At 45.5% G+C, this 23,699-nt stretch overlaps 1 protein-coding gene across 1 annotated transcript in view; it reads left to right on the top strand.

Moving 5' to 3' along the window:
- Positions 1–2,667: 2,667 nt before the first annotated feature.
- The window catches only part of LOC143817476 (ecto-ADP-ribosyltransferase 5-like), a 79,321-nt gene continuing 58,289 nt past the window's right edge, over positions 2,668–23,699 (top strand). The window contains exon 1 of the mRNA XM_077298916.1: positions 2,668–2,737. The gene's annotated coding sequence lies outside the window, so the exon portion shown is untranslated. The remainder of the gene's footprint in view (positions 2,738–23,699) is intronic.

The following is a 23,699-nucleotide window of genomic DNA, read 5'->3' as shown; positions in this document are numbered from 1 at the left end:
ATAATACTGCTCCTATGTACAAGAATATAACTACTATAATACTGCCCCATGTACAAGAATATAACTACTATAATTCTGCCCCATGTACAAGAATATAACTACTATAATACTGCCCCTATGTACAAGAATATAACTACTATAATACTGCACTTATGTACAAGAATATAACTACTATAATACTGCTCCTATGTACAAGAATATAACTACTATAATACTGCTCCTATGTACAAGAATATAACTACTATAATACTGCTCCTATGTACAAGAATATAACTACTATAATACTGCCCCTATATACAAGAATATAACTACTATAATACTGCCCCTATGTACAAGAATATAACTACTATAATACTGCACTTATGTACAAGAATATAACTACTATAATACTGCTCCTATGTACAAGAATATAACTACTATAATACTGCTCCTATGTACAAGAATATAACTACTATAATACTGCCCCTATGTACAAGAATATAACTACTATAATACTGCCCCTATGTACAAGAATATAACTACTATAATACTGCACTTATGTACAAGAATATAACTACTATAATACTGCTCCTATGTACAAGAATATACCTACTATAATACTGCTCCTATGTACAAGAATATAACTACTATAATACTGCTCCTATGTACAAGAATATAACTACTATAATACTGCCCCTATATACAAGAATATAACTACTATAATACTGCCCCATGTACAAGAATATAACTACTATAATACTGCACTTATGTACAAGAATATAACTACTATAATACTGCTCCTATGTACAAGAATATAACTACTATAATACTGCTCCTATGTACAAGAATATAACTACTATAATACTGCCCCTATGTACAAGAATATAACTACTATAATACTGCCCCTATGTACAGAATATAACTACTATAATACTGCTCCTATGTACAAGAATATAACTACTATAATACTGCTCCTATGTACAAGAATATAACTACTATAATACTGCCCCTATGTACAAGAATATAACTACTATAATACTGCCCCTATGTACAAGAATATAACTACTATAATACTGCACTTATGTACAAGAATATAACTACTATAATACTGCTCCTATGTACAAGAATATAACTACTATAATACTGCTCCTATGTACAAGAATATAACTACTATAATACTGCTCCTATGTACAAGAATATAACTACTATAATACTGCTCCTATATACAAGAATATAACTACTATAATACTGCCCCTATGTACAAGAATATAACTACTATAATACTGCCCCCTATGTACAAGAATGTAACTACTATAATACTGCCCCTATGTACAAGAATATAACTACTATAATACTGCCCCCTATGTACAAGAATGTAACTACTATAATACTGCCCCTATGTACAAGAATATAACTACTATAATACTGCCCCCTATGTACAAGAATATAACTACTATAATACTGCTCCCTATGTACAAGAATATAACTACTATAATACTGCTCCTATGTACAAGAATATAACTACTATAATACTGCTCCTATGTACAAGAATATAACTACTATAATACTGCCCCTATGTTCAAGAATATAACTACTATAATACTGCTCCTATGTACAAGAATATAACTACTATAATACTGCCCCTATATACAAGAATATAACTACTATAATACTGCCCCTATGTACAAGAATATAACTACTATAATACTGCCCTATGTACAAGAATATAACTACTATAATACTGCCCCTATATACAAGAATATAACTACTATAATACTGCCTCCTATGTACAAGAATATAACTACTATAATACTGCCCTATGTACAAGAATATAACTACTATAATACTGCCCCCTATGTACAAGAATATAACTACTATAATACTGCCCCCTATGTACAAGAATATAACTACTATAATACTGCTCCTATATACAAGAATATAACTACTATAATACTGCTCCTATGTACAAGAATATAACTACTATAATACTGCCCCTATGTACAAGAATATAACTACTATAATACTGCTCCTATGTACAAGAATATAACTACTATAATACTGCTCCTATGTACAAGAATATAACTACTATAATACTGCCCCCTATGTACAAGAATATAACTACTATAATACTGCTCCTATGTACAAGAATATAACTACTATAATACTGCTCCTATGTACAAGAATATAACTACTATAATACTGCCCCTATATACAAGAATATAACTACTATAATACTGCTCCTATGTACAAGGATATTAGTGTTTGAGGTTGATGAGCGGGGTTCATCCTGCTCCGTCCTGCTCCTGTCCCAGCTACATTAACAATGTCGGGTGGGGGTGAAAATGCCAAAAGTCACGTTGCAAACATTTCTGCATCTTTTCAATTTTCCATCATTTTCAGGTTTGTGAATGGATAAGGTCCAATGTGTCTTAGGATACTTGTGGCAGAGGGGTCTTTGGCATCTGAAGGCTCCAGGTTTGGGGGATGTGACACTGTGATAGTGACCCCCTATAGTTAGACCCCGTTACGGTCACCGCTGGTGCAGACACATTGGGGCTCCAGTTTCCTGCACAGGTGGAGTTTAGTGCTGTCGCCCGTGCGCCTCAGTGAGCAGCGGGTGTTGTGGGATCGGCTGTGACCCAGCGAGTTTCCTCCTAATCACTGAGTCAGATCAGATGTGGGCAGCAGACGAGCTCCATCACACGAGAGCCCGGAGGGGAAGTCACCAGCGTCCTGTGCACCGACGTCTGCGGAATCTGTAAGTGTCACCCAGCGCTGCCCGCTCCGGACTGTAATACACGGAGATGTTATAGGACGGGGGGGTTTACAATGCACGGTGTATATTGTGCATGTATCACACCCAGCACATGGATACACCGAGCGTTAGAGAGGACCACTGTCCGGTGGTGTGCGGCATCCACTGTCAGGGGGTCCGGTGTGAAATCTTCACCATCCATCCAGTTTGTGCCAAGTGTGCGATCATTGATACCTTGTGGACCCCCATATGTCTTATCGTGTCAGTATTAGGGGTCTTTATTTATGGAACTGCAGCCTTAATGCAATATACACCACAGACATGTCAGCAGGAAAGCCGAGACCATGGACCTCCTCAGAGAGCCACCAGTCTCCAGAATAGGGGTCCCCTGATCTCCACCGTCACCGGCCACTGCATCCAGGCAGAGAGTGAACGGCAAGGACCCTCCAAGCTGAAGAATCCCAAACATTAATCCTCAAATCAGATCTAAACACCTGGAGACGTTCTCCCAGCAGAGATATGTGTACAAATCATGGGGCCCATAGCAGAGGTGCTATTGGCCCCCTCCCAAAAAATATCTCACAACTTACAATGTGCCCCATAAACACAGTAAAAACCCTCACAGTGTTCCCTCCGAAAAGTTAAATAACCCTAAAGTGACCCCCAACACAGTATGATGGCCCTGACACATCCCTCCACAGAGTAAAATATAAAAGGCCCCCAACTTATAATGGCCCCCAATAACACTCTACACAGTGTGATGGACCCCATAAAACCCTCCTCACTGTTTAGTAGTTCACATACAAAATGATCATGTGCACTAACCTCTCCAAACAGTATGATTGCCCCCACACAGCCCTCCAAAAGGTGACTGCAGACAGGATCTTATCATGTATCTCTGTATACAGGGAGCTCCCCCTAGTGGTGGCTGCAGACAGGATCTTATCATGTATCTCTGTATACAGGGAGCTCCCCCTAGTGGTGACTACAGACAGGATCTTATCATGTATCTCTGTATACAGGGAGCTCCCCCTAGTGGTGACTGCAGACAGGATCTTATCATGTATCTCTGTATACAGGGAGCTCCCCCTAGTGGTGGCTGCAGACAGGATCTTATCATGTATCTCTGTATACAGGGAGCTCCCCCTAGTGGTGACTACAGACAGGATCTTATCATGTATCTCTGTATACAGGGAGCTCCCCCTAGTGGTGGCTGCAGACAGGATCTCATCATGTATCTCTGTATACAGGGAGCTCCCCCTAGTGGTGGCTGCAGACAGGATCTTATCATGTATCTCTGTATACAGGGAGCTCCCCCTAGTGGTGGCTGCAGACAGGATCTTATCATGTATCTCAGTATACAGGGAGCTCCCCCTAGTGGTGTCTGCAGACAGGATCTTATCATGTATCTCAGTATACAGGGAGCTCCCCCTAGTGGTGACTGCAGACAGGATCTTATCATGTATCTCAGTATACAGGGAGCTCCCCCTAGTGGTGACTGCAGACAGGATCTTATCATGTATCTCTGTATACAGGGAGCTCCCCCTAGTGGTGGCTGCAGACAGGATCTTATCATGTATCTCAGTATACAGGGAGCTCCCCCTAGTGGTGTCTGCAGACAGGATCTTATCATGTATCTCAGTATACAGGGAGCTCCCCCTAGTGGTGACTGCAGACAGGATCTTATCATGTATCTCAGTATACAGGGAGCTCCCCCTAGTGGTGACTGCAGACAGGATCTTATCATGTATCTCAGTATACAGGGAGCTCCCCCTAGTGGTGACTGCAGACAGGATCTTATCATGTATCTCAGTATACAGGGAGCTCCCCCTAGTGGTGACTGCAGACAGGATCTTATCATGTATCTCTGTATACAGGGAGCTCCCCCTAGTGGTGACTGCAGACAGGATCTTATCATGTATCTCTGTATACAGGGAGCTTCCCCTAGTGGTAACTGCAGACAGGATCTTATCATGTACCTCTGTATACAGGGAGCTCCCCCTAGTGGTGACTGCAGACAGAATCTTACCATGTATCTCTGTATACAGGGAGCTCCCCCTAGTGGTGACTGCAGACAGGATCTTATCATGTATCTCTGTATACAGGGAGCTCCCCCTAGTGATGGCTGCAGACAGGATCTTATCATGTATCTCTGTATACAGGGAGCTCCCCCTAGTGGTGACTACAGACAGGATCTTATCATGTATCTCTGTATACAGGGAGCTCCCCCTAGTGGTGACTGCAGACAGGATCTTATCATGTATCTCTGTATACAGGGAGCTCCCCCTAGTGGTGGCTGCAGACAGGATCTTATCATGTATCTCTGTATACAGGGAGCTCCCCCTAGTGGTGACTACAGACAGGATCTTATCATGTATCTCTGTATACAGGGAGTTCCCCCTAGTGATGGCTGCAGACAGGATCTTATCATGTATCTCTGTATACAGGGAGCTCCCCCTAGTGGTGGCTGCAGACAGGATCTTATCATGTATCTCTGTATACAGGGAGCTCCCCCTAGTGGTGACTGCAGACAGAATCTTACCATGTATCTCTGTATACAGGGAGCTCCCCCTAGTGTTGACTGCAGACAGGATCTTATCATGTATCTCTGTATACAGGGAGCTCCCCCTAGTGGTGACTGCAGACAGGATCTTATCATGTATCTCTGTATACAGGGAGCTCCCCCTAGTGGTGGCTGCAGACAGGATCTTATCATGTACCTCTGTATACAGGGAGCTCCCCCTAGTGGTGGCTGCAGTCAGGATCTTATCATGTATCTCTGTATACAGGGAGCTCCCCCTAGTGGTGGCTGCAGACAGAATATTATCATGTATCTCTGTACACAGGGAGCTCCCCCTAGTGATGGCTGCAGACAGGATCTTATTATGTATCTCTTTATACAGGGAGCTCCCCCTAGTGGTGGCTGCAGACAGGATCTTATCGTGTATCTCTGTATACAGGGAGCTCCCCCTAGTGGTGGCTGCAGACAGGATCTTATAATGTATCTCTGTATACAGGGAGCTCCCCCTAGTGATGCCTGCACACAGGATCTTATCATGTATCTCTGCATACAGGGAGCTCCCCCTAGTGGTGACTGCAGACAGGATCTTATCATGTACCTCTGTATACAGGGAGCTCCCCCAAGTGGTGGCTGCAGACAGGCTCTTATCATGTATCTCTGCATATAGGGAGCTCCCCCAAGTGGTGGCTGCAGACAGGCTCTTATCATGTATCTCTGCATATAGGGAGCTCCCCCTAGTGGTGGCTGCAGACAGGATCTTATCATGTATCTCTATATATAGAGAGCTCCCCCTAGTGGTGATTGCAGACAGGATCTTATCATGTATCTCTGTATACAGGGAGCTCCCCCTAGTGGTGGCTGCAGACAGGATCTTATCATGTATCTCTGTATACAGGGAGCTCCCCCTAGTGGTGACTGCAGACGGGATCTTATTATGTATCTCTTTATAAAGGTAGCTCCCCCTAGTGGTGACTGCAGACAGGGTCTTATCATATATCTCTGTATACAGGGAGCTCCCCCAAGTGGTGGCTGCAGACAGGATCTTATCATGTATCTCTGTATACAGGGAGCTCCCCCTAGTGGTGGCTGCACACAGGATCTTATCTTGTATCTCTGTATACAGGGAGCTCCCCCTAGTGGTGACTGCAGACAGGCTCTTATCATGTATCTCTGTATACAGGGAGCTCCCCCTAGTGGTGGCTGCAGACAGGCTCTTATCATGTATCTCTGTATACAGGGAGCTCCCCCTAGTGGTGATTGCAGACAGGATCTTATCATGTATCTCTGTATACAGGGAGCTCCCCCTTAGTGGGGCTGCAGACAGGATCTTATCATGTATCTCTGTATACAGGGAGCTCCCCCAAGTGGTGACTGCAGACAGGATCTTATCATGTATCTCTGTATACAGGGAGCTCCCCCTAGTGGTGGCTGCAGACAGGATCTTATCATGTATCTCTGTATACAGGGAGCTCCCCCTAGTGGTGGCTGCAGACAGGATCTTATCATGTATCTCTGTATACAGGGAGCTCCCCCAAGTGGTGACTGCAGACAGGATCTTATCATGTATCTCTGTATACAGGGAGCTCCGCCTAGTGGTGATTGCAGACAGGATCTTATCATGTATCTCTGTATACAGGGAGCTCCCCCTTAGTGGGGCTGCAGACAGGATCTTATCATGTATCTCTGTATACAGGGAGCTCCCCAAGTGGTGACTGCAGACAGGATCTTATCATGTATCTCTGTATACAGGGAGCTCCCCCTAGTGGTGGCTGCAGACAGGATCTTATCATGTATCTCTGTATACAGGGAGCTCCCCCTAGTGGTGGCTGCAGACAGGATCTTATCATGTATCTCTGTATACAGGGAGCTCCCCCTAGTGGTGGCTTTAAACAGGATCTTATCATGTATCGCTATATACAGTGTTGTGAACTATATTTGTTGGCTCCCTCTTGTGGTCACTAGCGGTATGGCACTTGGATTATCTTTCTCCAGGTTGGTACCCACCTGGTTCGTTAGGCCTTGGGTGTTCCTATTTAGACTTCCTGGAAACTCAGTCTAGTGCCTGGAATCGATGTAATCAGTCTATGTCTGTTTTCCTCCTGACTCCTGGTCCCTGAGTTTTGCAAGATAAGCTAAGTTCTGCTTTCTTATTTTTGTCCTTTTGCATTTGCTCCTATTTTGTTTCAGCTTGTTCAAAATGTGATTTCTGTTTTTGCTGGAAGCTCTAGGGGGCTGATATTCTCCCCCCACACCGTTAGTCGGTGCGGGGGTTCTTGGATATTCAGCGTGGATATTTTTATAGGGTTTTTGCTGACCGCATAAGTCCTCTTCCTATTTTCTGCTATTAATTAGTGGGCCTCTCTTTGCTAAATCTAGTTCATGCTTACGTTTGTCTTTTCTTCTTACCTCACCATTATTATTTGTTGGGGGCTTGTATTATAACTTTGGGGTCTTTTCTCTGGAGGCAAGTGAGGTCTTATTTTCTCTGAAAGGGTTAGTTAGTTCTCCGGCTGGTGCGAGACGTCTAGAATCAACGTAGGTACGCTCCCCGGCTGCTTCTAGTTGTTGTGCCAGGATCAGGTATGCGGTCAGCCAAGTTACCACTTCCCTATGAGCTGGTTTTTGTGTTTGCGGACTTAGCTGGAACTCCTGAGATCCTCTACCACTAGGATCATAACAGTATTCCAGGCCAAAAAGAGAATATTTAATGCATTGCAGAAGCGGGATTAAAAGAAAAGAAGTTCTGAGGTTTTGTTGTTTTTTTTTCTTCTTCCCCTTTTTCTCTGAGTGGCTTGAAGCTCTGCTGCAGACATGAATGTTCAGACTCTGATTACTAGTGTGGATCAGCTTGCTGCACGAGTGCAGGGCATTCAGGATTTTGTTACTTGTAGTCCTATGTCAGAGCCTAAGATACCTATTCCTGAGCTGTTCTCTGGAGATCGGTTTAAATTTAGGAATTTTAGGAATAATTGTACATTGTTTCTATCTTTGAGACCTTGTTCGTCTGGAGACTCAGCTCAGCAAGTTAAAATTGTTATCTCTTTCTTGCGTGGCGACCCTCAGGATTGGGCTTTCTCATTGGCGCCAGGAGATCCTGCATTGGCAAATATTGATGCGTTTTTTCTGGCGCTCGGATTGCTTTATGAGGAGCCTAATTTTGAAATTCAGGCAGAAAAAGCGTTGCTGGCTATCTCTCAGGGCCAGGATGAAGCTGAAGTGTATTGCCAAAAATTTCGGAAATGGTCCGTGCTTACTCAATGGAATGAGTGTGCTCTGGCCGCAAATTTCAGAAATGGCCTTTCTGAGGCCATTAAGAATGTGATGGTAGGTTTTCCCATCCCTACAAGTCTGAATGATTCTATGACTCTTGCCATTCATATTGATCGGCGTTTGCGGGAGCGCAAATCTGCTAATCCTCTGGCAGTATTGTCTGAACGGACACCTGACTCAATGCAATGTGATAGAATTCAGACTAAAACTGAACGACAAAATCATAGACGTCAGAATGGGTTGTGTTTTTACTGCGGTGACTCTACACATGTTATCTCAGCATGCTCTAAACGCCTAACAAAGGTTGTTAGTCCTGTCGCCATTGGTAATTTGCAGCCTAAATTTATTTTGTCTGTGACTTTAATTTGCTCATTGTCTTCCTACCCTGTTATGGCATTTGTGGATTCTGGTGCTGCCCTGAGTCTTATGGACTTGTCGTTTGCCAAGCGCTGTGGTTTTGTCCTGGAGCCTTTGAGAAATCCTATTCCTCTTAGAGGAATTGATGCTACGCCATTGGTGGAGAATAAACCGCAGTATTGGACACAAGTGACCATGTGCATGACTCCTGAACATCGGGAGGTGATTCGTTTTCTTGTTCTGCATAAAATGCATGATTTGGTCGTTTTAGGTCTGCCATGGTTACAGACCCATAATCCAGTTTTGGATTGGAAGGCAATGTCTGTGTCAAGTTGGGGTTGTCAGGGAATTCATTGCGATTCCCCGCCGGTATCTATTGCTTCTTCTACTCCTTCTGAAGTTCTGGAGTGTTTATTGGACTATCAGGATGTATTCAGTGAGTCCAGGTCCAGTGCCCTTCCTCCTCATAGGGACTGTGACTGCGCTATAGATTTGATTCCTGGTAGTAAATTTCCTAAGGGACGATTATTTAATCTGTCTGTACCTGAGCATGCCGCAATGCGTTCTTATATAAAGGAGTCTTTGGAGAAGGGACATATTCGTCCATCTTCTTCCCCTCTTGGTGCGGGATTCTTTTTTGTGGCCAAGAAAGACGGGTCTTTGAGGCCTTGTATTGACTATCGGCTTCTGAATAATATCACTGTCAAATTTCAGTATCCTTTGCCACTATTGTCGGACTTGTTTGCTCGGATTAAAGGTGCCAGTTGGTTCACCAAGATATATCTTCGTGGTGTGTACAACCTTGTGCGCATTAAGCAGGGAGATGAATGGAAAACTGCGTTCAATACGCCCGAAGGTCATTTTGAGTACTTGGTGATGCCTTTTGGGCTCTCTAATGCTCCTTCAGTGTTTCAGTCCTTTATGCATGACATCTTCCGGAAGTATCTAGATAAATTCATGATTGTTTATCTGGATGATATTCTGTTTTTTTCTGATGATTGGGATTCTCATGTAAAGCAGGTCAGGATGGTGTTTCAGGTTTTGCGTGATAATGCTTTGTTTGTGAAGGGCTCAAAGTGTCTCTTTGGGGTGCAGAAGGTTTCCTTTTTGGGTTTTATTTTCTCCCCTTCTACTGTGGAGATGGACCCAGTCAAGGTCCGAGCTATTCATGATTGGACTCAACCCACATCTGTTAAGAGTCTGCAGAAGTTCTTGGGTTTTGCTAATTTCTACCGTCGTTTTATTGCTAATTTTTCTAGCGTTGTTAAACCTTTGACGGATATGACCAAGAAAGGTTCTGATGTTGCTAATTGGGCTCCTGCAGCCGTGGAGGCTTTTCGGGAGCTGAAGCGCCGGTTTACTTCGGCGCCTGTTTTGTGCCAGCCTGATGTCTCACTTCCCTTTCAGGTTGAAGTGGATGCTTCTGAGATCGGTGCCGGAGCTGTTTTGTCGCAGAAAGGCTCTGGTTGCTCTGTGATGAGACCATGTGCTTTTTTCTCTAGGAAATTTTCGCCTGCTGAGCGGAACTATGATGTTGGTAATCGGGACTTGTTGGCCATGAAGTGGGCATTTGAGGAGTGGCGTCATTGGCTCGAGGGAGCTAAGCATCGTGTGGTGGTCTTGACTGATCACAAAAATCTGATGTATCTCGAGTCTGCTAAGCGCCTGAATCCTAGACAGGCTCGTTGGTCGTTGTTTTTCTCCCGTTTTGACTTTGTGGTCTCGTACCTGCCTGGTTCAAAGAATGTGAAGGCTGATGCTCTTTCTAGGAGCTTTGTGCCTGATTCTCCTGGCGTCTCAGAGCCAGCTGGTATTCTTAAAGAGGGAGTAATCTTGTCGGCCATTTCTCCTGATTTGCGACGTGTGTTGCAGAGATTTCAGGCTGGTAGACCTGACCCTTGCCCACCTGATAGATTGTTTGTTCCTGATAAATGGACCAGCAGAGTTATCTCTGAGGTTCATTCCTCGGTGTTGGCAGGGCATCCTGGGATTTTTGGTACCAGAGATTTGGTGGCCAGGTCCTTTTGGTGGCCTTCCCTGTCGCGGGATGTGCGTTCTTTTGTGCAGTCCTGTGGGATTTGTGCTCGGGCTAAGCCTTGCTGTTCTCGTGCCAGCGGGTTGCTTTTGCCCTTGCCCATCCCGAAGAGGCCTTGGACGCACATTTCCATGGATTTCATTTCAGATCTTCCGGTGTCTCAAGGAATGTCTGTCATCTGGGTGGTGTGTGATCGTTTTTCCAAGATGGTCCATTTGGTGCCCTTGCCTAAGTTGCCTTCCTCTTCCGATCTGGTTCCTTTGTTCTTTCAGAATGTGGTTCGTTTGCACGTCATTCCTGAGAATATCGTGTCTGACAGAGGATCCCAGTTTGTGTCCAGATTCTGGCGATCTTTTTGTGCTAAGATGGGCATTGATTTGTATTTTTCATCTGCCTTTCATCCTCAGACTAATGGCCAAACGGAGCGAACTAATCAGACGCTGGAGGCTTATTTGAGATGTTTTGTTTCTGCGGATCAGGATGATTGGGTGACCTTCTTGCCATTGGCTGAGTTTGCCCTCAATAATCGGGCTAGTTCCGCTACTTTGGTTTCGCCATTTTTCTGCAACTCTGGTTTTCATCCGCGTTTTTCCTCGGGTCATGTTGAACCTTCCGACTGTCCTGGGGTGGATTCCGTGGTGGATAGGTTGCAGCGGATTTGGAATCATGTGGTGGACAACTTAAAGTTGTCACAGGAGAAGGCTCAGCGTTTTGCCAACCGCCGCCGCGGTGTGGGTCCCCGACTTCGTGTTGGGGATTTGGTTTGGTTGTCTTCTCGGTTTGTCCCTCTGAAGGTTTCCTCTCCTAAGTTTAAGCCTCGCTTTATTGGTCCTTATAAAATTTTGGAAGTCCTTAATCCGGTGTCTTTTCGTTTGGATCTTCCGGTGTCGTTTGCCATTCACAACGTGTTCCATAGGTCTTTGTTGCGGCGGTACGTTGTGCCTATGGTTCCTGCTGTTGAGCCTCCTGCTCCGGTGTTGGTTGAGGGCGAGTTGGAGTACGTGGTGGAGAAGATCTTGGATTCTCGTCTCTCTAGACGGAGGCTTCAGTATCTGGTCAAATGGAAGGGCTATGGTCAGGAGGATAATTCCTGGGTGGCCGCCTCTGATGTTCATGCGGCCGATTTGGTTCGTGCCTTTCACGCTGCTCATCCTGATCGCCCTGGTGGTCTTGGTGAGGGTTCGGTGACCCCTCCTTAAAGGGGGGGTACTGTTGTGAACTATATTTGTTGGCTCCCTCTTGTGGTCACTAGCGGTATGTGTTGTGAATTTGGATTCTGGGCTCCCCCGGTGGCTACTGGTGGAATTGAACTTGTGACATCATCTTCCCTGTTCACCTGTTCTGATTAGATCTGGGTGTCGCTATATAACCTGGCTTCTCTGTTAGATGCTTGCCGGTCAACAATGTTATCAGAAGCCTCTCTGTGCTTGTTCCTGCTCCCAGACATCTACTAGATAAGTTGGACATTCGTCCATGTTTTGTTTTTGTATTTTGGTTCCAGTTCACAGCTGCAGTTTCGTTACTGTGTCTGGAAAGCTCTTGTTGATCAGGAATTGCCACTCTGGTATTATGAGTTAATGCCAGAGTCCTAAAGTAATTTCTGGATGTGTTTTGTTAGGGTTTTCTACTGACCATGAAAGTATGCTTTCTGTCTTCTGCTATCTAGAAAGCGGACCTCAAATTTGCTAAAACTATTTTCCTGCTGCGTTTGTTGTTTCATCTCATATCACCGCCAATATATGTGGGGGGCCTCTGTCTCCTTTTTGGGCATTTCTCTAGAGGTGAGTCAGGTCTTATATTTCCCTCTGCTAGCATTATTTAGTTCTCCGGCCGGCGCTGGGCATATAGGGATAAAAAGTAGGACATGCTACCTGGCTACTTCTAGATGATGCGGTAGGTTTAGTTCATGGTCAGTATAGTTACATCTTCCAAGAGCTTGTTCCTATTGAGGCTTATGCTAGTTCTCTGGCCATGGAGATCATGACAGTTTGACCGGCCCACTAAAGGGTTAAAATCCTTGGCTGAGAAAGGAGAGAAATAAGAAGTCTGCTGAAAATTTTTTTTTTTTTTTTTTTTTTTTTCCTCTAGTAGTTAGTGTGCTCTTAATTGGATCACTTGCCAGTCTGTCTATGCTGCAGTCTTTCTTTTTTTTCTCTCTCCTTCTAATCTTTGAATGGCTCTATGTTCACCTGTCTATAATGGATCTACAGAGTGTAACTGCAGGTTTGAATAATCTCGCCACGAAAGTGCAAAGTTTGCAGGATTTTGTTGTTCATGCTCCGGTATCAGAGCCGAGAATTCCTTTGCCGGAATTCTTCTCAGGGAATAGATCTAGCTTTCAGAATTTTAGAAATAATTGTAAGTTATTTTTGTCCCTGAAATCTCGTTCTGCTGGAGACCCTGCACAGCAGGTTGGGATTGTGATTTCCTTGCTCCGCGGCGACCCTCAAGATTGGGCTTTTGCATTGGCACCAGGGGATCCTGCGTTGCGCAATGTGGATGCGTTTTTTCTGGCCTTGGGCTTGCTGTATGAGGAACCTCATTTGGAACTTCAGGCAGAAAAAACTTTGATGTCCCTATCGCAGGGGCAAGATGAAGCTGAAATTTACTGCCAAAAATTCCGTAAATGGTCTGTGCTTACTCAGTGGAATGAGTGTGCCTTGGCGGCTACTTTCAGAGAGGGTCTTTCTGATGCCATTAAGGATGTTATGGTGGGGTTCTAAGTGCGTTTTTGGGGTTCAGAGAATTTCCTTTTTGGGATATATTTTTTCTCCCTCTTCCATTGAGATGGATCCTGTCAAGGTTCAAGCTATTTGTGATTGGACGCAGCCCTCTTCTCTTAAAAGTCTTCAGAAATTTTTGGGCTTTGCCAACTTTTATCGTCGATTTATTTCTGGTTTTTCGGATGTCGTTAAGCCATTGACCGATTTGACTAGACAGGGTGCTGATGTTGCTAATTGGTCCCCTGATGCTGTGGAGGCCTTTCAGGAGCTTAAGCGCCGTTTTTCTTCTGCCCCTGTGTTGCGTCAGCCTGATGTGACTCTTCCTTTTCAGGTTGAGGTCGACGCTTCTGAGATCGGGGCTGGGGCAGTGTTGTCGCAGAAAAGTTCTGACTGCGCCGTGATGAGGCCTTGTGCCTTCTTTTCCCGTAAATTTTCGCCCGCTGAGCGGAATTATGATGTTGGGAATCGGGAGCTTTTGGCCATGAAGTGGGCGTTTGAGGAGTGGCGCCATTGGCTCGAGGGGGCCAGACATCAGGTGGTGGTATTGACTGACCACAAAAATTTGATCTATCTTGAGACCGCCAGGCGCCTGAATCCTAGACAGGCGCGCTGGTCATTATTTTTCTCTCGGTTTAATTTTGTGGTATCGTACCTACCGGGTTCTAAGAATGTTAAGGCGGATGCCCTTTCTAGGAGTTTTGAGCCTGATTCACCCGGCAACTCTGACCCCACAGGTATTCTTAAGGAGGGAGTTATCTTGTCAGCCGTTTCTCCAGACCTGCGGCGGGCCTTGCAGGAGTTTCAGGCGGATAGACCGGATCGTTGTCCGCCTGATAGGTTGTTTGTTCCTGATGATTGGACTAGTAGAGTCATCTCTGAGGTACATTCTTCTGCATTGGCAGGTCATCCTGGAATTTTTGGTACCAGGGATTTGGTGGCAAGATCCTTCTGGTGGCCTTCCCTGTCACGAGATGTGCGAGGCTTTGTGCAGTCTTGTGACGTTTGTGCTCGGGCCAAGCCTTGTTGTTCTCGGGCTAGTGGATTATTGTTGCCCTTGCCTATTCCTAAGAGGCCTTGGACACACATCTCGATGGATTTTATTTCAGATCTGCCTGTTTCTCAGAAGATGTCTGTCATCTGGGTGGTGTGTGACCGTTTTTCTAAGATGGTCCATTTGGTTCCCCTGCCCAAATTGCCTTCTTCTTCCGAGTTGGTGCCCCTGTTTTTTCAAAATGTTGTTCGTTTGCATGGTATTCCTGAGAATATCGTTTCTGACAGAGGAACCCAATTTGTGTCTAGATTTTGGCGGGCATTCTGTGCTAGGATGGGCATAGATTTGTCTTTTTCGTCTGCTTTTCACCCTCAGACTAATGGCCAGACCGAGCGGACTAATCAGACCCTGGAGACATATCTGAGGTGTTTTGTGTCTGCTGACCAGGATGATTGGGTTGCTTTTTTGCCATTGGCGGAGTTCGCCCTCAATAATCGGGCCAGCTCTGCCACTTTGGTGTCCCCGTTTTTCTGTAATTCGGGGTTCCACCCTCGATTTTCCTCTGGTCAGATGGAATCCTCGGATTGTCCTGGAGTGGATGCGGTGGTGGAGAGATTGCATCATATCTGGGGGCAGGTGATGGACAATTTAAAGTTGTCCCAGGAGAAGACTCAGCTTTTTGCCAACCGTCACCGTCGTGTTGGTCCTCGGCTTTGTGTTGGAGATTTGGTGTGGTTGTCTTCTCGTTTTGTCCCTATGAGGGTCTCATCTCCTAAGTTTAAGCCTCGGTTCATCGGTCCGTATAAAATATTGGAGATTCTTAACCCTGTTTCCTTCCGTTTGGACCTCCCTGCATCCTTTTCTATTCATAACGTTTTTCATCGGTCGTTATTGCGCAGGTATGAGGCACCGGTTGTGCCTTCCGTTGAGCCTCCTGCTCCGGTGTTGGTTGAGGGTGAGTTGGAGTACGTTGTGGAAAAAATCCTAGACTCCCGTGTTTCCAGACGGAGACTCCAGTATCTGGTCAAGTGGAAGGGATACGGCCAGGAGGATAATTCTTGGGTCACTGCATCTGATGTTCATGCCTCTGATCTGGTTCGTGCCTTTCATAGGGCCCATCCTGATCGCCCTGGTGGTTCTGGTGAGGGTTCGGTGCCCCCTCCTTGAGGGGGGGGTACTGTTGTGAATTTGGATTCTGGGCTCCCCCGGTGGCTACTGGTGGAATTGAACTTGTGACATCATCTTCCCTGTTCACCTGTTCTGATTAGATCTGGGTGTCGCTATATAACCTGGCTTCTCTGTTAGATGCTTGCCGGTCAACAATGTTATCAGAAGCCTCTCTGTGCTTGTTCCTGCTCCCAGACATCTACTAGATAAGTTGGACATTCGTCCATGTTTTGTTTTTGTATTTTGGTTCCAGTTCACAGCTGCAGTTTCGTTACTGTGTCTGGAAAGCTCTTGTTGATCAGGAATTGCCACTCTGGTATTATGAGTTAATGCCAGAGTCCTAAAGTAATTTCTGGATGTGTTTTGTTAGGGTTTTCTACTGACCATGAAAGTATGCTTTCTGTCTTCTGCTATCTAGAAAGCGGACCTCAAATTTGCTAAAACTATTTTCCTGCTGCGTTTGTTGTTTCATCTCATATCACCGCCAATATATGTGGGGGGCCTCTGTCTCCTTTTTGGGCATTTCTCTAGAGGTGAGTCAGGTCTTATATTTCCCTCTGCTAGCATTATTTAGTTCTCCGGCCGGCGCTGGGCATATAGGGATAAAAAGTAGGACATGCTACCTGGCTACTTCTAGATGATGCGGTAGGTTTAGTTCATGGTCAGTATAGTTACATCTTCCAAGAGCTTGTTCCTATTGAGGCTTATGCTAGTTCTCTGGCCATGGAGATCATGACAGGTATGGCACTTGGATTATCTTTCTCCAGGTTGGTACCCACCTGGTTCGTTAGGCCTTGGGTGTTCCTATTCCTGGAATCGATGTAATCAGTCTATGTCTGTTTTCCACCTGACTCCTGGTCCCTGAGTTTTGCAAGATAAGCTAAGTTCTGCTTTCTTATTTTTGTCCTTTTGCATTTGCTCCTATTTTGTTCCAGCTTGTTCAAAATGTGATTTCTGTTTTTGCTGGAAGCTCTAGGGGGCTGATATTCTCCCACCACACCGTTAGTCGGTGCGGGGGTTCTTGGATATTCAGCGTGGATATTTTTATAGGGTTTTTGCTGACCGCATAAGTCCTCTTCCTATTTTCTGCTATTAATTAGTGGGCCTCTCTTTGCTAAATCTAGTTCATGCTTACGTTTGTCTTTTCTTCTTACCTCACCGTTATTATTTGTTGGGGGCTTGTATTATAACTTTGGGGTCTTTTCTCTGGAGGCAAGTGAGGTCTTATTTTCTCTGAAAGGGTTAGTTAGTTCTCCGGCTGGTGCGAGACGTCTAGAATCAACGTAGGTACGTTCCCCGGCTGCTTCTAGTTGTTGTGCCAGGATCAGGTATGCGGTCAGCCAAGTTACCACTTCCCTATGAGCTGGTTTTTGTGTTTGCGGACTTAGCTGGAACTCCTGAGATCCTCTACCACTAGGATCATAACAATACAGAGAGCTCCCCCTAGTGGTGACTGCAGACGGGATCTTATTATGTATCTCTTTATAAAGGTCTCTGTATACAGGGAGCTCCCCCTAGTGGTGACTGCAGACAGGATCTTATCATGTATCTCTGTATACAGGGAGCTCCCCCTAGTGGTGACTGGAGTCAGGATCTTATCCCCCTAGTGGTGGCTGCACACAGGATCTTATCATGTATCTCTGTATACAGAGAGCTCCCCCTAGTGGTGGCTGCAGACAGGATCTTATCATGTATCTCTGTTTACAGGGAGCTCCCCCTTAGTGGGGCTGCAGACAGGATCTTATCATGTATCTCTGTATACAAGGAGCTCCCCCAAGTGGTGACTGCAGACAGGATCTTATCATGTATCTCTGTATACAGAGAGCTCCCCCTAGTGGTGGCTGCAGACAGGATCTTATCATGTATCTCTGTATACAGGGAGCTCCCCCTAGTGGTGGCTGCAGACAGGATCTTATCATGTATCTCTGTATACAGGGAGCTCCCCCTAGTGGTGGCTTTAAACAGGATCTTATCATGTATCTCTGTATACAGAGAGCTCCCCCTAGTGGTGACTGCAGACGGGATCTTATTATGTATCTCTTTATAAAGGTAGCTCCCCCTAGTGGTGACTGCAGACAGGATATTATCATGTATCTCTGTATATAGGGTGCTCCCCCTAGTGGTGGCTGCAGACAGGATCTTATCATGCATCTCTGTATACAGGGAGCTCCCCCTAGTGGTGGCTGCAGACAGGATCTTATCATGTATCTCTGTATACAGGGAGCTCCCCCTAGTGGTGGCTGCACACAGGATCTTATCATGTATCTCTGTATACAGGGAGCTCCCCCTAGTGGTGGCTGCACACAGGATCTTATCATGTATCTCTGTATACAGAGAGCTCCCCCTAGTGGTGGCTGCAGACAGGATCTTATCATGTATCTCTATATACAGAGAGCTCCCCCTAGTGGTGACTGCAGACGGGATCTTATTATGTATTTCTGTATACAGAGAGCTCCCCCTAGTGGTGGCTGCAGACAGGATCTTATCATGTATCTCTATATACAGAGAGCTCCCCCTAGTGGTGACTGCAGACGGGATCTTATTATGTATCTCTGTATACAGGGAGCTCCCCCTAGTGGTGGCTGCAGACAGGATCTTATCATGTATCTCTGTATACAGGGAGCTCCCCCTAGTGGTGGCTGCAGACAGGATCTTATCATGTATCTCTATATACAGAGAGCTCCCCCTAGTGGTGACTGCAGACGGGATCTTATTATGTATCTCTGTATACAGGGAGCTCCCCCTAGTGGTGGCTGCAGACAGGATCTTATCATGTATCTCTGTATACAGGGAGCTCCCCCTAGTGGTGGCTGCAGACAGGATCTTATCATGTATCTCTATATACAGAGAGCTCCCCCTAGTGGTGACTGCAGACAGGATCTTATCATGTATCTCTGTATACAGGAGCTCCCCCTAGTGGCGGCTGCAGACAGATATCATCATGTATCTTTGTATACAGGGAGCTCCCCCTAGTGGTGGCTGCAGACAGGATCTTATCATGTATCTCTGTATACAGGGATCTCCCCCTAGTGGTGACTGCAGACAGGATCTTATCATGTATCTCTGTATACAGGGAGCTCCCCCTAGTGGTGTGTTATGGTTTCCAATGGCAAGGAAACATCAGAAGCATAGAATAAACGGACAAGCTCTCGGGTGATGGAAACTAGAGCTGACCGCGATGCTAAACCTACACACCACACTAGAAGTAGCCAGGGGGCATTCCTGCGTTGTCTCTAGATGCCGCGCGCCAGCCGGAGAACTAACTACCCCTGGTAGAAGAAAACACAGTCCTGGCTTGCCTCCAGTGAATGTCCCCACAGGAGCAGCCCCCCACATATAATAACGGTGAGAGCAGATGAAAAGACACACGTAGTATGAAAGCAGATTTAGCACAGAGAGGCCCGCTAACTAAATAGCAGAAAGATACAACAGAGGACTTCGCGGTCAGCTGCAAAACCCTTCAAAACACCATCCTGAAATTACCTTAACTCATGTGACAACTCATGACACCGGAGTGGTAATTTCAGCCCAACAAGAGCTTCCAGCTGCAGAGATTCACATAAGTGCAAACTGGACAAAACATACAAAAATAGACTTAAGGACTAAAGTGTCCAACTTAGCTGAGCAGAAAACTGGGAGCAGGAACATGCAACAGAATCACTCTGGATACATTGATGGCCAGCATTAGAATGACTGAGGAGCAAGGTTAAATAGGATACTCCCACATCCTGATAGGAACAGGTGAACTGAGAAGGCAAAGCTTGCAGGACACCAGTACCACAAGAGACCACCGGGGGAGCCCACGAACCGAATCACAACAGTACCCCCCCCTTAAGGAGGGGGCACCGAACCCTCACAAGAACCACCAGGGCGATCTGGATGAGCCCTATGAAAGGCACGGACCAAATCAGAAGCATGAACATCAGAAGCTGTAACCCAAGAATTATCCTCTTGACCGTAGCCCTTCCATTTCACCAGATATTGAAGTCTCCGTCTGGAAACACGGGAGTCCAAGATTTTCTCCACCACGTACTCCAATTCACCCTCAACCAGCACAGGAGCAGGAGGCTCAACAGAAGGCACAAGTGGTACCTCATACCTCCGCAATAATGACCGATGGAAGACTTTATGGATAGCAAAGGATGCTGGGAGGTCCAAACGAAAAGACACAGGGTTAAGAATTTCCAAAATCTTATAAGGACCGATGAACCGAGGCTTAAACTTAGGAGAAGAGACCCTCATAGGGACAAAACGGGAGGACAACCACACCAAGTCCCCAACACGAAGACGAGGACCAACACGACGATGGCGATTAGCAAAACGTTGAGTCCTCTCCTGGGACAACTCCAAATTGTCCACCACCTGCCCCCAAATACGATGCAACCTATCCACCATGGTATCCACTCCAGGACAATCCGAAGACTCCACCTGACCAGATGAAAAACGAGGATGGAACCCTGAATTGCAAAAGAAAGGGGAGACCAAAGTGGCAGAACTGGCCCGATTATTAAGGGCAAACTCAGCCAACGGCAAAAAGGAGACCCAGTCATCCTGATCAGCAGACACGAAACACCTCAAATAAGTCTCCAAGGTCTGATTAGTACGTTCCGTCTGGCCATTTGTCTGGGGATGAAATGCAGACGAAAAAGACAAATCAATGCCCATCCTGGCACAAAACGCCCGCCAAAATCTGGACACAAACTGGGATCCCCTGTCGGAAACGATATTCTCCGGAATACCATGCAGCCGAACCACATTCTGAAAAAACAGGGGCACCAACTCAGATGAGGAAGGCAGCTTGGGCAAGGGCACCAAATGAACCATCTTAGAAAAGCAGTCACACACCACCCAAATGACGGACATCTTCTGAGAAACAGGGAGATAAGAAATAAAATCCATAGAGATGTGTGTCCAAGGCCTCTTAGGAACAGGCAAGGGCAACAACAACCCACTAGCCCGAGAACAACAAGGCTTGGCCCGAGCACAAACATCGCAAGACTGCACAAAAGTACGCACGTCCCGAGACAGGGAAGGCCACCAGAAGGACCTAGCCACCAAATCTCTGGTACCAAAAATTCCCGGATGACCTGCCAACGCAGAAGAATGAACCTCCGAGATGACTCTATTGGTCCACTCATCCGGCACAAACAATCTACCAGGCGGACAACGATCAGGCCGATCCGCCTGAAACTCTTGTAAAGCACGTCGCAGGTCTGGGAAGACAGCAGACAATATCACCCCATCCTTAAGTATACCCGTAGGTTTAGAATCACCAGGGGAATCAGGTTCAAAACTCCTAGAAAGGGCATCCGCCTTCACATTCTTAGTACCTGGCAGATACGAAACCACAAAATTAAACCGGGAGAAAAACAACGACCAGCGCGCCTGTCTAGGATTCAGACGTCTGGCCGACTCAAGATAAATCAAATTTTTGTGATCAGTCAAGACCACCACCTGATGCTTAGCACCCTCAAGCCAATGACGCCACTCCTCGAATGCCCACTTCATCGCCAAAAGCTCCCAATTACCGACGTCATAATTTCGCTCGGCGGGCGAAAATTTTCGAGAAAAGAACGCACAAGGTCTCATCACTGAACAATCTGAACTTTTCTGCGACAAAACCGCCCCCGCTCCGATCTCGGAAGCATCAACTTCCACCTGAAAAGGAAGAGAAACATCAGGCTGGCACAACACCGGAGCAGAAGAAAAACGGCGCTTAAGCTCCCGAAAGGCCTCCACAGCAGCAGGAGACCAATCTGCAACATCAGCACCCTTTTTAGTCAAATCAGTCAAAGGCCTGACAACGCTAGAAAAACCAGTTATGAATCGACGATAAAAGTTAGCAAAGCCCAAAAATTTCTGAAGGCCCTTAAGAGAAGTCGGTTGTGTCCAGTCACAAATAGCCCGAACCTTCACAGGATCCATCTCAATAGAAGAGGGGGAAAAAATGTACCCCAAAAAAGAAATCTTCTGAACCCCAAAAACACACTTTGAACCTTTAACAAACAGAGAATTGGTCCGCAAAACCTGAAAAACCCTCCTAACTTGTTGAACATGAGATTCCCAGTCATCCGAAAAAATCAAGATATCGTCCAAATACACAATCATAAATTTATCCAGATATTCACGGAAAATATTGTGCATAAAAGACTGAAAGACCGAAGGGGCATTTGACAGACCAAAAGGCATCACCAAATACTCAAAATGGCCCTCGGGCGTATTAAATGCGGTTTTCCACTCATCCCCCTGCTTAATTCGCACCAAATTATACGCACCGCGAAGATCAATCTTAGAGAACCACTTCGCCCCCTCAATGCGAGCAAATAAATCTGTCAGCAATGGCAAAGGATACTGATACTTGACTGTGATCTTATTCAAGAGTCTATAATCAATACAAGGTCTCAAAGAACCATCGCTTTTAGCTACGAAAAAAAACCCCGCTCCAAGAGGAGACGAAGAAGGACGAATATGTCCCTTTTCCAAGGACTCCCTAATATACTCTCGCATGGCAGCATGTTCAGGTACAGACAGATTGAATAGACGACCCTTAGGAAATTTACTGCCAGGGATCAAATCTATGGCGCAATCGCAATCTCTGTGAGGAGGAAGAGAATTAAGAGTAGATTCCTCAAAAACCTCACGATAATCAGACAAAAACTCAGGAATTTCAGAGGGAATAGATGAAGCAATGGAGACCAAAGATGTGTCCCCATGATTTCCCTGACATCCCCAGCTTAGTACAGACATTGTTTTCCAGTCAAGGACTGGGTTATGAGTTTGCAACCATGGCAATCCCAGCACCAACACATCATGTAGATTATACAGTACAAGGAAGCAAATCACCTCTTGATGGTCTGGAGTCATACGCATGGTCACTTGTGTCCAGTATTGTGGTTTATTACTAGCCAATGGTGTAGAATCAATACCCTTTAAAGGTATAGGAACTTCCAGAGGCTCTAGATCAAACCCACAGCGCCTGGCAAAGGACCAATCCATAAGACTCAAAGCGGCGCCAGAATCCACATACGCATCCGCAACAATAGAAGATAACGAACAAATTAGAGTTACAGACAAAATAAACTTGGACTGCAAAGTGCCAATAGCAGAGGATTTATCAACTTTCTTTGTTCGTTTAGAGCATGCTGATATAACATGAGTAGAATTTCCACAATAGAAGCACAAATGATTTTTGCGCCTATAAATCTGTCGTTCGCTTCTGGACAGAAAGCTATCACATTGCATACTCTGTGATGCCTCTTCAGAAGACACCGCCAACTGGTGCACAGGTTTGCGTTCCCGTAAACGCCGATCAATCTGAATTGCCATTGTCATGGACTCATTCAGACCAGTAGGCGCAGGAAACCCCACCATGACGTCTTTTACAGCATCAGAGAGACCTTCTCTGAAAATTGCCGCCAGAGCGCACTCATTCCACTGAGTAAGCACAGACCATTTTCGAAATTTTTGGCAATATATTTCGGCTTCATCTTGCCCCTGAGAGAGGGCTATTAGGGCTTTCTCAGCCTGAATCTCCAAATTTGGTTCCTCATAAAGCAACCCCAAAGCCAGAAAAAACGCATCCACATTGAGCAACGCAGGATCCCCTGGTGCCAATGAAAATGCCCAATTTTGGGGGTCACCCCGCAGTAAAGAAATAACAATTTTTACTTGCTGGGCAGGATCTCCAGCAGAATGAGATCTCAGCGAAAGAAACAATTTACAATTGTATTTAAAATTTAGAAAACAAGATCGATCTCCAGAAAAAAACTCCGGTATAGGAATTTTAGGTTCAGACCGAGGAGCATGTAACAAAAAATCTTGTATATTCTGAACTTTAAAGGCAAGATTATTCAAATTGGTAGCCAGACTCTGGGGATCCATATTTCAACAGATAAAGTCTG

The sequence above is a fragment of the Ranitomeya variabilis genome, chromosome 3 (assembly GCF_051348905.1).
Source record: "Ranitomeya variabilis isolate aRanVar5 chromosome 3, aRanVar5.hap1, whole genome shotgun sequence".
NCBI classification, from domain to species: domain Eukaryota; kingdom Metazoa; phylum Chordata; class Amphibia; order Anura; family Dendrobatidae; genus Ranitomeya; species Ranitomeya variabilis.
This window is presented reverse-complemented; position numbering and strand designations above follow the sequence as displayed.